Source organism: Zingiber officinale, chromosome 5A (genome assembly GCF_018446385.1).
Source record: "Zingiber officinale cultivar Zhangliang chromosome 5A, Zo_v1.1, whole genome shotgun sequence".
Classification (NCBI taxonomy): Eukaryota; Viridiplantae; Streptophyta; class Magnoliopsida; order Zingiberales; family Zingiberaceae; genus Zingiber; species Zingiber officinale.
Genome location: NC_055994.1, coordinates 104,423,607 through 104,436,844, shown reverse-complemented (window position 1 = coordinate 104,436,844; position 13,238 = coordinate 104,423,607).

The window sequence follows — 13,238 nt, the reverse complement described above, 5'->3', positions numbered from 1 at the left end:
ACGATGCCCGATGGGGATGGAGAGCTGGATCTGACGATGAGAAGCGGAATGCAGCACGACACTGGAAGACGACATGTAGACCGGGATAAGATACTGGCACGCAGGCCGGGATAAGACTTCGGCACGTAGGCCGGGATAAGACTTCGGCACATAGGCAGGGAGGTACTAGCGACACACAGGCCGGTACACGAGATCGACACGCAGGTCGGGCTACACTATTGACACATAGATCAGGATAGGACATCGGCGCGCAGGCCGGGAGAAGATACCGACACACAGACCGGGATAACAACAGGAGCGGAATACGGTCAAATCAATGGCGCCCAACAATAACCAAGGCACAAAGGCTGAAACACCACAACACACGAAGCTGGAACGAGATAACGTCACGAAGGCCGGCACACAATGAGACGGAATCGGAGACGGGACGAAATCGACGTAAGGACGGTCGACACGTGGACTGCTGGTGCACGGGGGCTATTGGTTAGAGAGGCTACAGCGCGTGGAGGCGTGACTCGAAGGAGGCGCCGACAAGCCAGACTGTGGTGCCCGATGACTGTCGACTAGCAGGGCTGCTGCATAAAGACTGGGAAAGAGGGGAGGGTTCTGTTCCGACGACGATAGGCCTCAACGGCGGCGTGCATGAGAGCGAGAAGAGGGGTGGCGATCTGCCGGCTGCGCCGCAGCGAGGAGGAGGAGAGGGGCAGTGTTTTGCCGACGGAGCTGGCCTCGACGGACGTACATGGTTTCCGGCGGGATGGGGAGAGGTGAGGCGGCTGTGTTGGCAACGGCTCTAAGAACCTCCTGCTGGGCGGTGCTGAATGGGAGTGGCAGCGTGCGTCCTTCGCGGCTGTGGTGGTCGTCGAGAAGAGAATTAACGAAGAAGCCTCCTTCGCCAACAACCATTGCTTGAAGGTGACAGCGAGAGAGGGAGAAGAAGGCTCCCTGCCTTCACTGTGCTTCGAGCAGCAGAGGAGAAGGAAAGAGGAAAAGGAGGGGGGCGGCGCTAAGTCTGTCCAATGGCGGCCCCGCGAGGAAGAGGAGGAAGAAAGGGTCGGTCCCTCCGGCTGCGGCGTCGCGAGGGGGAGCAGGCGCGAGAAAGGTGGGCCGACGTCGAGAGGAGAGGTGGCGGCATGGTGAGGAGAGGGCGAGGGGAAAAGGCGGCGATCGGCGGTCGGCGTCGGTGCTGATGAAGAGCACCAGAGAGAGAGGGAAGAGGAAGGCAAGTTGGCGGCGTCGTAAATTCCACGAAGAAGCCCCCCCCGGTTAAAACCCTCACCACCCCAAAGACCAAAGTGCCCTGCCCTCTCCACTTATTTACCACTCTGCCATATATCCGTATCACAAGCCTCCCCCTCAAGTCTAGTCGAAGGAGACACAAGTCCGACTGACTAGACCCCTCCAAATGAAACACAGAATCACTACTGATTACAGAGTCGTATCGTGGGTCTGTCACATAACGTCGAACGAGTAGCTATGAATGACAGGTACCTGACAGAGCGACAAAAAAAATAAGCGCCGACCGAGCTACAAAAGACATATCGAGTGAGTGTCGAAAGAGCGATCTGGCGAATGTCGAGCAATTTCGAGCAGACGGTCGAGAGATACTGAGTAAAACGATTGAGTGACAATAAATCAATACCGGGCGATCGAAAAAATGTCAACCGAGTGATAATAAATCTGGATCGAGCAATAGAGAGAGTGCTGGGCGAGCAGAGCCGTGAGCGCGACCGAGAAAAGTACTGACTGAGCCGTGAGCGCGACCGAGAAAAGTACTGACCGAGCATCAATAGATCGCGACCGGGCCATAGAGGGAATGATCGACAAGCAGAGCCGTGAGTGCGACCAAGAAAATACCGACCGAGCGTCAATAAATCGCGACCGGGCAATACAGAGAGTGATGAACGAGCGAAGTCATGACGCTGCCGAGAAAGTGCTGACCGAGTGACCGTAAATCATAATCGGGCAATAAAGAAAATGATGGTCGCGCAAAGTCGTGAGCGCGACCGAGAAAAATGTCGACCGAGCGACAGTAAATCGCGACCAGGATGAATAAATCTGTAAGCACGACCGGGAGAGCGTTGACCGAATGTTAGTAAATCGCGACCGGGAGAGCGCCGACCGGGAGAGCGTTGACCGAATGTTAGTAAATCGCGACCGGGAGAGCGCCGACCGGGCGACAGTAAATCGCGATCGACCAATAGAGAGAAGGACGAGCGAAGTTGTGAGCGCGACTAAGAAAGATGTCGACCGAGCGACAGTAAACCAGCCCCAAGACGAGTAAATCCGTAAGCGCGATTGAAAGAATATCGTCCGAGTAATAGAGAAAATACGAGTCGGGTGGAATAAGAACAGGCGAGCGATGTCGAGCGCGCGACCGAGAAAATACCGACCTAACGACATTAAAATCGCGGCCGGGCAATCGAACAATGCCGATCTGACAATTGAAAAATGCTGAGCTGGTCGAAAGACGATGGGCAAGCGATATCAAACGAGTGATCGATAAGATGTAGACCGAGCGCCAATAAATCACGATCGGGCAATCGAACAATGCCGAGCGGTGCAAAGTGAACGCCCGAACAGATGACCGAGCCATACTGGTCGGTCGACTAACAGAAGGTCGGTCGTGTGATCGGAAGAATGTCGAGTGAGTGCGAAGCCTGTGCTCTGGGTAGACACGGAGCCTGAGACCAAATGAGAACAAGAGAAGAGCTCGTGGATCGAGCGCGAATGGGAGCGAAGGCTCTGTGAGCCAAGCCAAGTGTATATCCCGAGAGACCGAAAGCGACCGAGAGCAAAACATGTGAGTCAGGCACAAGTGCGAGTAAAGCCTGTGGATGAAGCACGAACGGGAGTAGAACAATCAGACGGTTATGCGAATTCCACCCAAGGAGGAAAGTGGGTATCGACCGAGCAGCAGCTAACAACAACAGTGATCGAAATCGACCGAGCAGCAGCTAACAACAACAGTGATCGAAATACGACTGATGAGTGCCGGGCAGAGCGGCAAGTGAGGCGGTGAGCGCCGATCGGGCAACAATGATGAGCAAAACGCGAATGATAAGTGTCGAGCAGAGCGGCGAGTGAAGCGGTGAGCGTCGATCGAGCAACAGCGATGAGAGAAACGCAAATGATAAGTGTCGAGCAGAGCGGCGAGTGAGGAGTGAGTGCCGACCGAGCAACAGCAGTGTGCGAAAATGTGAGCTGAGAGTGCCGGGGCAGAGCGGCAAGTGAATCAAGTGTGATGAGTGCCGGACATAACGATGAGTGAGTCAGTGCCGACCGAGAGGTCGTTGGGCGTGAGAGCATGCTCACTTATAACTCGCACTGGGCGAGAGTCTGGGACGACCGATCTAGAGAGGTCGTTGGGCGTGAGAGCATGCTCACTTATAACTCTCACTGAGGCGAGAGTATGGAGGCGTGAGAGCATGCTCACTTATAACTCGCACTGGGACGAGAGTCTGGGACGACCGACCTAAAGAGGTCGTTGGGCGTGAGAGCATGCTTACTTATAACTCGCACTGAGGTGAGAGTCTGGAGGCGTGAGAGCATGCTCACTTATAACTCGCACTGGGGCGAGAGTCTGGGACCTGACCTGCCGGTCGTTGGGCATGAGAGCATGCTCACTTATAACTCGTACTGAGGCGAGAGTCTGGAGGCGTGAGAGCATGCTCACTTATAACTCACACTGGGGCGAGAGTCTGGGACCCGACCTGTCGGTCGTTGGGCGTGAGAGCATGCTCATTTATAACTCGCACTGAGGTAAGAGTCTGGAAGCGTGAGAGCATGCTCACTTATAACTCGCACTGAGGCGAGAGTCTGGAAGCGTGAGAGCAGTGCTCACTTATAACTCGCACTGGGGCGAGAGTCTGGGACCCGACCTGCCGGTCGTTGGGCGTGAGAGCATGCTCACTTATAACTTGCACTGGGGTGAGAGTCTGGAATCTTGAAAGGGAGGTGATCCGAAGGCCTGACCAGTACTTGATTTGGAGACCTGACCAAGAATTGATCTGGATATCTGACCCGGACTTGATCTGGAGACCTGATCGGAAAACAATCTTAAGGCCTGACAAAAAAGCAATCTGAAGGCCTGACCTGAAATTGATCTGGAGATCTGACCGGGAATTGGTCTGGAAGCCTGACCGGGAATTGGTCTGGAAGCCCGACCGGAAATTGGTCTGAAAGCCCGATCGGGAATTGGTCTGGAAGACCGACCGGGAATTGGTCTGGGGGCCCGACCGGGAATTGGTTTGAAAGCTCGACCGGGAATTGGTTTGGAAGACTGGCCGGGAATTGGTCTGGAAGACCGACCGGGAATTGGTCTGGAGGCCCGACCGAGAGATCATTATCGATACTCCGATCCGAGACCGGTGGTGACACTCTGGTCTGAGACTAGTGGTGATATCTCGACCCCGAACGGGGGAGGATAAGCCTTGAAGCCCCTAGAAGTGAAACCTGTAGCAACATAAGGGAATAAAGCTTTTGTCATACCTGATCGCCTATCATACCTGATCGTGGAGTGGTGTCCGTCGACTGAGGATCTATCTCGGTCCCTCAACTCCCGAATACTCGTGGAGCGAGGGGGGAGGATAAAAAGCGTGAAGCTGATATAAGGGAACAAAGTCCATAACCATAGAAGGAAGCAGAGCACTGTGGATGCAGGTAGCAGCACCTGTAGATGTAAGAGACTGCAAAAATAGGTGAAGGATGTAGAGCATATAATAATAATAGAGTGAAGCGCCTTATAGTAGTAAGAGGATGCAGAGCCTCCTGGCGAAGGGTGCAGAGCCTGTAGCAATAAGAGGATGCAGAGCCTCATGGTAAAGGGTGCAGAGCCTGTAGCAGTAAGAGGATGCAAAGCCTCATGGCGAAGGGTGCAGAGCCTATAGTACAGAGCCGGTAGTAGTAAGAGGATGTAGAGCCTCATGGCGAAGGGTGCAGAGCCTATAATACACCTGATCGGGGAGCTGGGCCCCTGGTCTCTGATTAGAGAGTAAGGCCCCTAGCCTGTAATCAAAGAGCGAGGCCCTTAGATCCTGATCGGGAAGTCGTACTGTGAGTCAATGATCGGGGAGTTGTGTCCCTAGTGCATGAGATGGGAGCTGTGTCCCAAGTGTATGAACGGGGAGCTGTGTCCCAAGTGTATGTGCGGGGAGCTGGGCCCTAGAGTCCGATCAAAAATCGAAGGCCCTAGTCTTTGACCAAGGAACTAGGATTTTACTCTCTTATCAGGGAGCTATATCAGTTCCTATAATCATAAAAAAGGAGCAGACCTTGTAGCGTACCTGATCGGGAAGCCGTGCCAACCGGCTAAGGGTTTGTCTCGGTCCCTTAGCTCCCGAATACCCATGGAGTCAGGGAAAAAACATAACGGAAAAACTAACCTGTCAACTAGCTGAAGCTCCACTCGATCCCTCGACTCCCGAATACCGGTGGAGTGAGGATAGAAAATAATATGTGTATCGAGATCCTCCGGGATTGTGATAATAGCAGAGAACCTCTCAACGTCGTCCATCTTCACGTTCTGGAATAGGTTATTGTGTTCCCACAGACGGCGCCAAATTGATCCTGTCTAGAATCTGAGTCAGACGGATCGCTAGGCGAGGTGGGCGGAATGTTGACTGGATCATGACGTCCTGGAGGGGGGTGTGCTAAGATGGCTCCCGTGTTGACCAAGTCTTCGGAAGTCCTCTGGTCAACGCTACCTGCAGCCAGCGACCGGGATGACCCGGCCCCCGGTACCCCGATACTCGAGGCAGATCCAACGAATATATGAGTACAAGACTAAGCCATAAAATAATGAAATATGCATAGAATATGAACGAAAAACGTACCCTGGCTCAAGGGGCACCCTCGGATGGGACGCTGCTCGAGTTGTCGTGACCCGGAAGAATAGACGATGCCCGTGTTAGTTAGAGCCCTAGACCCAATCATTTGATGATTGTATGGACTCATGTATATCATATTTTTGTATATTAATAAATGCATTGGTTTTTGGTTATTATGCTTATTTGTATTAGTGTCAGATAAAATAAGTATAGTAATGTCCTTGAGTAGAACGTTCATACCTATATCAATCGATTAGTTGAATCGATAGTGAGATGATATAGGGAACACTACTCTAAATCATTCCTAGTCGAGTATTAACATTCAGGGACAATGTTAATACAATAAGACTAGCATGTAGGTCAGCTCAATGACTTGATCTCACAAGTCATGGATATAGAGATATCAAGCTGACACATGGGTATGCATTAGAGAATGTATACTGAATGACCCGCCATGAGAAAGTATCATGGATCGTTATATGAGTGTCATATACTTTCTCATGTGGCTATTAGTATGACTATTAGTCCTTAGACCTGAAGTCACCATGGATCCCTATATAAGGAGTTATGTACTTTAGTTTCGTCAAACGTCACCCGTAACTGGGTGGACTATAAAGGCCATTACTGGGTATATAACAAATTATGCAGAGGGATGTGAGTGATGTAGATGAGATCTATCCCTCCTATATGACGGGAGAGACATCGATATTCTTGATAGAGTGAGACCACGAAGTGTATGGCCATACCCAAATGAGTCAATATGAGATATTGAGCTCATTTGATTGAGTGAATCTACTCGGAGTTCAAGATTTAGATTGGTTAGAGGATGACACGGTCTATGCCTCACATTGATCAATCTAGATGTCTAGGATAGAAGGACACTTGTCACATATTGTGAGAAGTCACAATTAGTAGTCACAAGGTGATGTTGGATCTCAACATTTCTTGTAACTTGGGTAGCAATGATGTATTGCTAGATGCCGCTCATTGCTTATGTTTCTAAAAGAGTTTATAACATTGCCAACGTTACAAGAACCTATTGGGTCACACACAAAGAACATGTGCATGGAGATTAGGTTCATATGATGAACCAATAGGATTAGATTCATATGATGAATCAAAGATTGGATTCAAATTAGACTTATTGAGTTAGACTCAATTAGATTCAATTGTTGAATGAGTCTAATTTAAATTTGATTCATGAGTCAATTTATATTAATGAATTGAGATTCATTAAATTAAAATTGACTTGAATCAAAGCTTGGATTTAACTCAACAAGGAAGAGCATTGGTCAAGTTTGACTTGACCAAATAGAGGTTGACACATCAAGTTTTGACTTGATGAATTGCCACATCATGAGGATGACTCATCCTACATGGCATGCCACATCATCCCCTTATATAATGGTGTGCCACCTCATGGAGGTTACACACCATTAATCCTCTTAATGTGGCCGGCCACATTAATGTGGGGGTTACACATGTGGTGGCCGGCCACACTAAGTGATGAGTTGTTTTCATTTGGTGTAATTGAATGGTGTTCAATGCTTCTTCTTCCTTGGGTGCTTCTCCCTCTCTCTAGCTTGCTGATGGTCGTGGCTTCATGGTGGAGAAGAAGTGAGAGTTGATTCTAAGCAACTAGGTGGTGTGAAGGTCACAAAAGGAGAGTAACTAGAGGAGTGTGTGAGTTCCTTTTCCCTTCTCTCCTTTCTCACCTTTTAGATCCAATCCGAGAGCCCTAGAAAGTGCTAGCACACTTGTGGGTTCTCCTCTCCATCTTTGAGTGGTAGAAGACCACTCCTTGTTCGTGTGGATACCGCTAGAGGACCGTTCGCTTGACGGTCTCGAGATCCGGCTACCTTTGGACGTTGCGGGATTGCGAAGGGCACGCATCAAGGGTAAATATTTTTCCCTCGTAGATCTAAGAGTCGATCGTGTTTTAAACTCGCACTCGTATTTTTTGAAAGTTTTACCTTGCACGAGATCCGTGGCTTGGGTGATTCGGGGTTTCCATGACAGCGGTTTTCGGCGAATAACAACATGTATCGAGCCACGTGCAAGGCTTATGCAGTTTGTTTTATTTTATGAAAATAAAACCTTCTGTGATTTTCTGTAAAATTAGTTTTTATGATTTTATGGGTAATTTTTCCGTGAGAAGCGAAGCACAAGTGTCTCGGCACTTATAGGCTTCGACTCGGAAAGATCTTTCAAAACCGGCTTTGTAGCCCCAAATCCGTTTGGGACAGCGGGCTTGGGTGCCATTAGATCGCAAAGGAGCAACTCACGATGGTTAGATCGTGGGTAGGGTACTGCCCCTAACCCGCAGGATTTGCTCCGATCGCACCGAAATCGCTTAAAACGAACCCAGGGAAGATTTTCGAAGCGGCAATGTCTCGGCCGTCGTTTTGGGACAGCGGGTTTAAGCACTGTTGGATCGCAAGCGAACCCTCGCGATGGTTAGATCGCGGGTAGGCGCGCTGCCCCTGGATCCGCGATTGCGCCCGAAACCGCTAAACGGGACCGCCGGGAAATTTTACTCGTAAAAATTGTAAAAAAATTATTTTAAAATTATAGAAAATTATGAAAATATATAATTTTGAATTATATATTAATTTTGTGATAGTCATGGCCCAAAAACCCAATATGATTGGATTGTGTTGTAATTCATAATACGGCCTGCGTGCCGTTATGTGTTTGCGTGTGTTGTATGTTTTTATTTTTGCGCGACCTGCGCATCGTGCCTTTCTCTTATATTCTTGTTGTAAATTAGATTTAGACTCGAATGTAACTCGAGTTTCAAATTGTAATGTACAAATTGGAGCGGTGGAGGGTCCACACGAGACGGAGTTCCGAGGCGGGCACGAGCAACACAAGGTGGTCAAAGGGAGGAGCTTGGAGAAGCTGTTGACCCTAGGTTGACCAATCAATCTTCTCATTGGCTTGAGAAGATCGTAGTAGGGCCATGACTAAATCACAAATAAGTTAATTAATTGCTTGTGTATGTGATGCATGTTTAATAAGTAATTAATTAATTAGTGCCTTACGATTAGATTAGATCTAAGTCGTGCACATGATGCACCCTTGCGATTAGATTAGATCTAAGTCGTGCACAAGATGCATCCTTTTCAATTAGATTAGATCTCGATCGAACCAACTCTAAATGCCTAACCGTGCCGTGATACCTATCACTACCTCGATCACATGTATTGTTGAATCTGCCAAAGCAGAGCAATACATATTATCTTGGTAGGGTACGGAGGGACAATCTTGGTCCCGCCTATCAACGCATGGGTGAATACAAACTCAATTAGATTGAGTATTCCTAGTTGCTCGGTTAGATCGAGTCAACTATAGGCATTCTTTCAACGGTTGGAAAGATAGATCAAAATCACATCTATATTAACTCTCGGGCGTATTAGCCAAAGCTAACTCGAGTTTTAATATAAATGCGGATATTGATTTTATAAACAAGAGTTGCATAGAGATGTAATTGGTAATCGTTACCTACCGATCATACTAAGCCTTGGGCGTATTAGCCAAAGCTAACTCAAGGGTTAGTATGATGTGGATCTTGTCCCACAAGAATTATAGAATTCAGTGGGAGCATCATTTAATTAAAGGCCTAATTAAATGATTTTAAAGAATATGATATTTATTTCTGTAAATTTTCTGTTGTAGATAACCATGACGTCAAATACGAACATTTTCTCTCTGCGATCATCGTGAGAAGGACAAGCTCAACGAGCAAATTTCTGGTGATGCGGGAACACGAGAATAGTTCTCACCCAAGAACGTAAATTCTGGAGCGGCCCATTCCGGAGGCTCCTCATGCTGAGGAGGCCGAGATGCTTACAAGAAGCATCAAGATGGCGCATAGATGTGTCTTGTCTTATGCTCGCAACCATGAACTCTGAGCTTGAAGCAACATGAGTTGATGAGCGCTTACGATATGGTTGAACATCTTTGTCACCTATATCAAGGACAAGCAAGGCCTTGGAAGAGGAACTCCAAAGAATACCGGAAGATCTTAAGAAAAGAGAAATAAGATTTCTACTTGGTATAAATGTTATAGAAGTCAACCTCTCTATTTATTCATCGTGGGTATTAGATACCGGATGTGCTTCGTACATTTGTACTAATGTACAAGCGCCGAGGAATAGCAGGGCATTGACGAAGGGTGAGATAGACCTACGAGTAGGCAATGGAGCACGAGTTGCTTGCTATTGCTGTAGGAACTTATCATCTATCTCTTCCCTCCGGGCTTGTACTAGAATTAGATGATTGTTGTTATGTGCCTTGACTAAGAACATAATTTCCGTTTCTTGTTTGGACAAGAAAGGATTTTCGTTTATAATAAAGAACAAATGTTGTTCCGTCTATTTAAACGATATGTTCTATTGTAGTGCACCTCTGATAAACGGACTCTATATTCTAGATCTAGAGAGCCCTATCTATAACGTAAATACCAAGAGGTTCAAGTCAAATGACATGAACCAAACATACCTCTGGCACTGTCGCTTAGGTCATATAAATGACAAGCGCATATCCCAGCTCCATAAGGATGATTTGATTTTGAATCATATGAGATATGCGAGTCATGCCTACGAGGCAAGATGACCAAAACTCCCTTTAGTGGGCATAGCGAGAGAGCAACTGATTTGTTAGGACTCATACATAGTGATGTATGTGGCCCTTTCAATGTTGCTGCTAGAGGCGGTTATAGATACTTCATCACATTTACTGGTGACTTCAGTAGATATGGTTATGTGTACTTGATGACACATAAGTCTGAATCCTTTGAAAAGTTCAAAGAATTCAAGAATGAAGTATAGAACCAGCTTGACAAGAGTATTAAGATACTTTGATCAGATCGAGGTGGTGAATACTTAACCCATGAGTTTCGTGACTATTTAGCTGAGTGTGAGATTCTATCCCAACTCACTCCTCCTGGAACACCACAGTGGAATGGTGTATCCGAAAGGAGGAATCGTACCTTATTAGATATGGTACGGTCTATGATGAGTCACACAGATCTTCCGATATATCTATGGGGATATGCTCTAGACACGGCAGCTTTCATACTCAACCGAGTTCCATCAAAGGCCGTGATAAAGACACCATATAGGATATGGACTGGGAGAGATGCCCAGGTGTCTTTCATGAGGATTTGGGGTTGTGAGACTTACGTCAGACGTCAAGTCTCAGACAAATTAGGACCCAAATCCGACAAGTGCTATTTCATCGGATATCCCAAGGAAACTAAGGGATATTACTTCTACATTCCCAGTCAGCACAAGGTAGTTGTGGCAAAGACTGGGGTCTTTCTAGAAAGGGACTTTGTTTCTAGAAAGACTAGTGGGAGCGCGTTCGATCTTGAAGAAGTTCAAGATGCGAACAATAGCACTGATGCCTCGATGGAAATTGAACTGGAACCACAAAGTGTTGTGGATGATGTTCCACAAGGAGTTGAGGAACAACAACCAGTTCAAGTAGACATTCCTTTTCGCAGGTCTAATAGGGTGCGTCGTCAGCCTGAGAGATACTCATTTCTCTTGTCTGACCATGATGACGTTATGCTCATAGAAGATGAGCCTACCACCTATCAGGAAGCTGTGATGAGACCAGATTCCGAGAAATGGCTAGAGGCCATGAGATCCGAAATGGAATCCATGTACACCAACCAAGTATGGACTTTGGTTGATCCACCTGAAGGGGTAAAACCCATTGGGTGTAAGTGGGTCTTTAAGAGAAAGACTGACATGGATGGACTTATCTATAAGGGTCGCTTAGTAGCTAAAGGTTTCAAACAGATTCATGGTATTGACTATGATGAAACCTTTTCTCCAGTAGCGATGTTTAAGTCCATTCGGATCATGCTTGCTATTGCAGCCTACCATGACTATGAGATATGGCAGATGGATGTCAAAACCGCGTTTCTGAATGGAAACCTACTCGAGGATGTGTACATGACACAACTTGAGGGTTTTGTAGATCCACAGCATACTAGTAGAGTATGCAAGCTGCATAGGTCCATTTATGGATTAAAGCAAGCTTCTCGGAGCTCGAATCTTCGATTCGATGATGCGATCAAACAGTTTGGTTTCATCAAGAACGAAGATGAGCCTTGTGTCTACAAGAAGATTGTAGGGGACATAGTTGTCTTCCTCATATTGTATGTGGATGACATACTACTCATTGGGAAGGACATCCCTATGCTTCAGTCTGTCAAGACCTGGCTAGGGAGTTGCTTCTCAATGAAGGACTTAGGTGAGGCATCCCGCATTCTAGGGATTCAGATCTATAGAGATAGATCTAAAAGATTGCTTGGCCTAAGTCAGAGTACATACATTGATAAGGTACTCCTTCGGTTTGCCATGAAGAACTCCAAGAAGGGATTTCTGCCGATGTCACATGGCGTGAGTCTTTCGAAGACTCAAAGTCCCTCTTCTAGAGAGGAGAGAGACCTCATGGATCAGATCCCTTATGCCTCAGCCATAGGATCGATCATGTACGCCATGCTATGTACTCGACCTGATGTCTCGTATGCTTTGAGCATGACGAGCAGATACCAGTCAGATCCAGGTGAAAGTCACTGGATAGCGGTCAAGAATATTCTTAAGTACTTAAGAAGGACTAAAGAATATTTCTTGATATATGGAGGCAATGATGAGCTAGTCGTAAAGGGTTACGGTGATGCTAGCTTCGAAACCGACCAGGATGACTATAGATCACGATCGGGTTCGTATTTTGCATTAATGGTGGTCTGTCGGTGGAAGAGTTGAGCGGGATCGATGGCTGATTCTACAATGAAGCAGTACATTCTTGCATCGGAGGCGAAAGGAGGCGATTTGGATCCATGAGTTCATCACGAACTTGGGGTGGTTCCTAACATCGCTACCAGTTGAGCTCTATTGTGACAACAATGGAGCTATACCAGACGAAGGAACCTCGCTCACACCAGGACCAAGCACATACTACTGCGCTTCCATCTCTTCGGGAGATTATCGATAGAGGAGATGTGAAGATTTGCGAGTACCTCTGAGGCTAACATCGCGGATCCCTTGACCAAGGCTTTGCACGAGAAAGCATGATGGTCACACTAGGTCATTAGGCCTTAGAGCCTATACTGATTGGCACTAGTGCTAGTGGGAGATTGTTAGTTAGAGCCCTAGAGCCAATCATTTGATGATTGTATGGACTCATGTATATCATATTTTTGTATATTAATAAAGACATTGGTTTTTGGTTATTATGCTTATTTGTATTAGTGTCAGATAAAATAAGTATAGTAACGTCCTTGAGTATAACGTTCATACCTATATCAATCGATTAGTTGAATTGATAGTGAGATGATATAGGGAACACTACTCTAAATCATTCCTAGTCGAGTATTAACATTCAGGGACAATG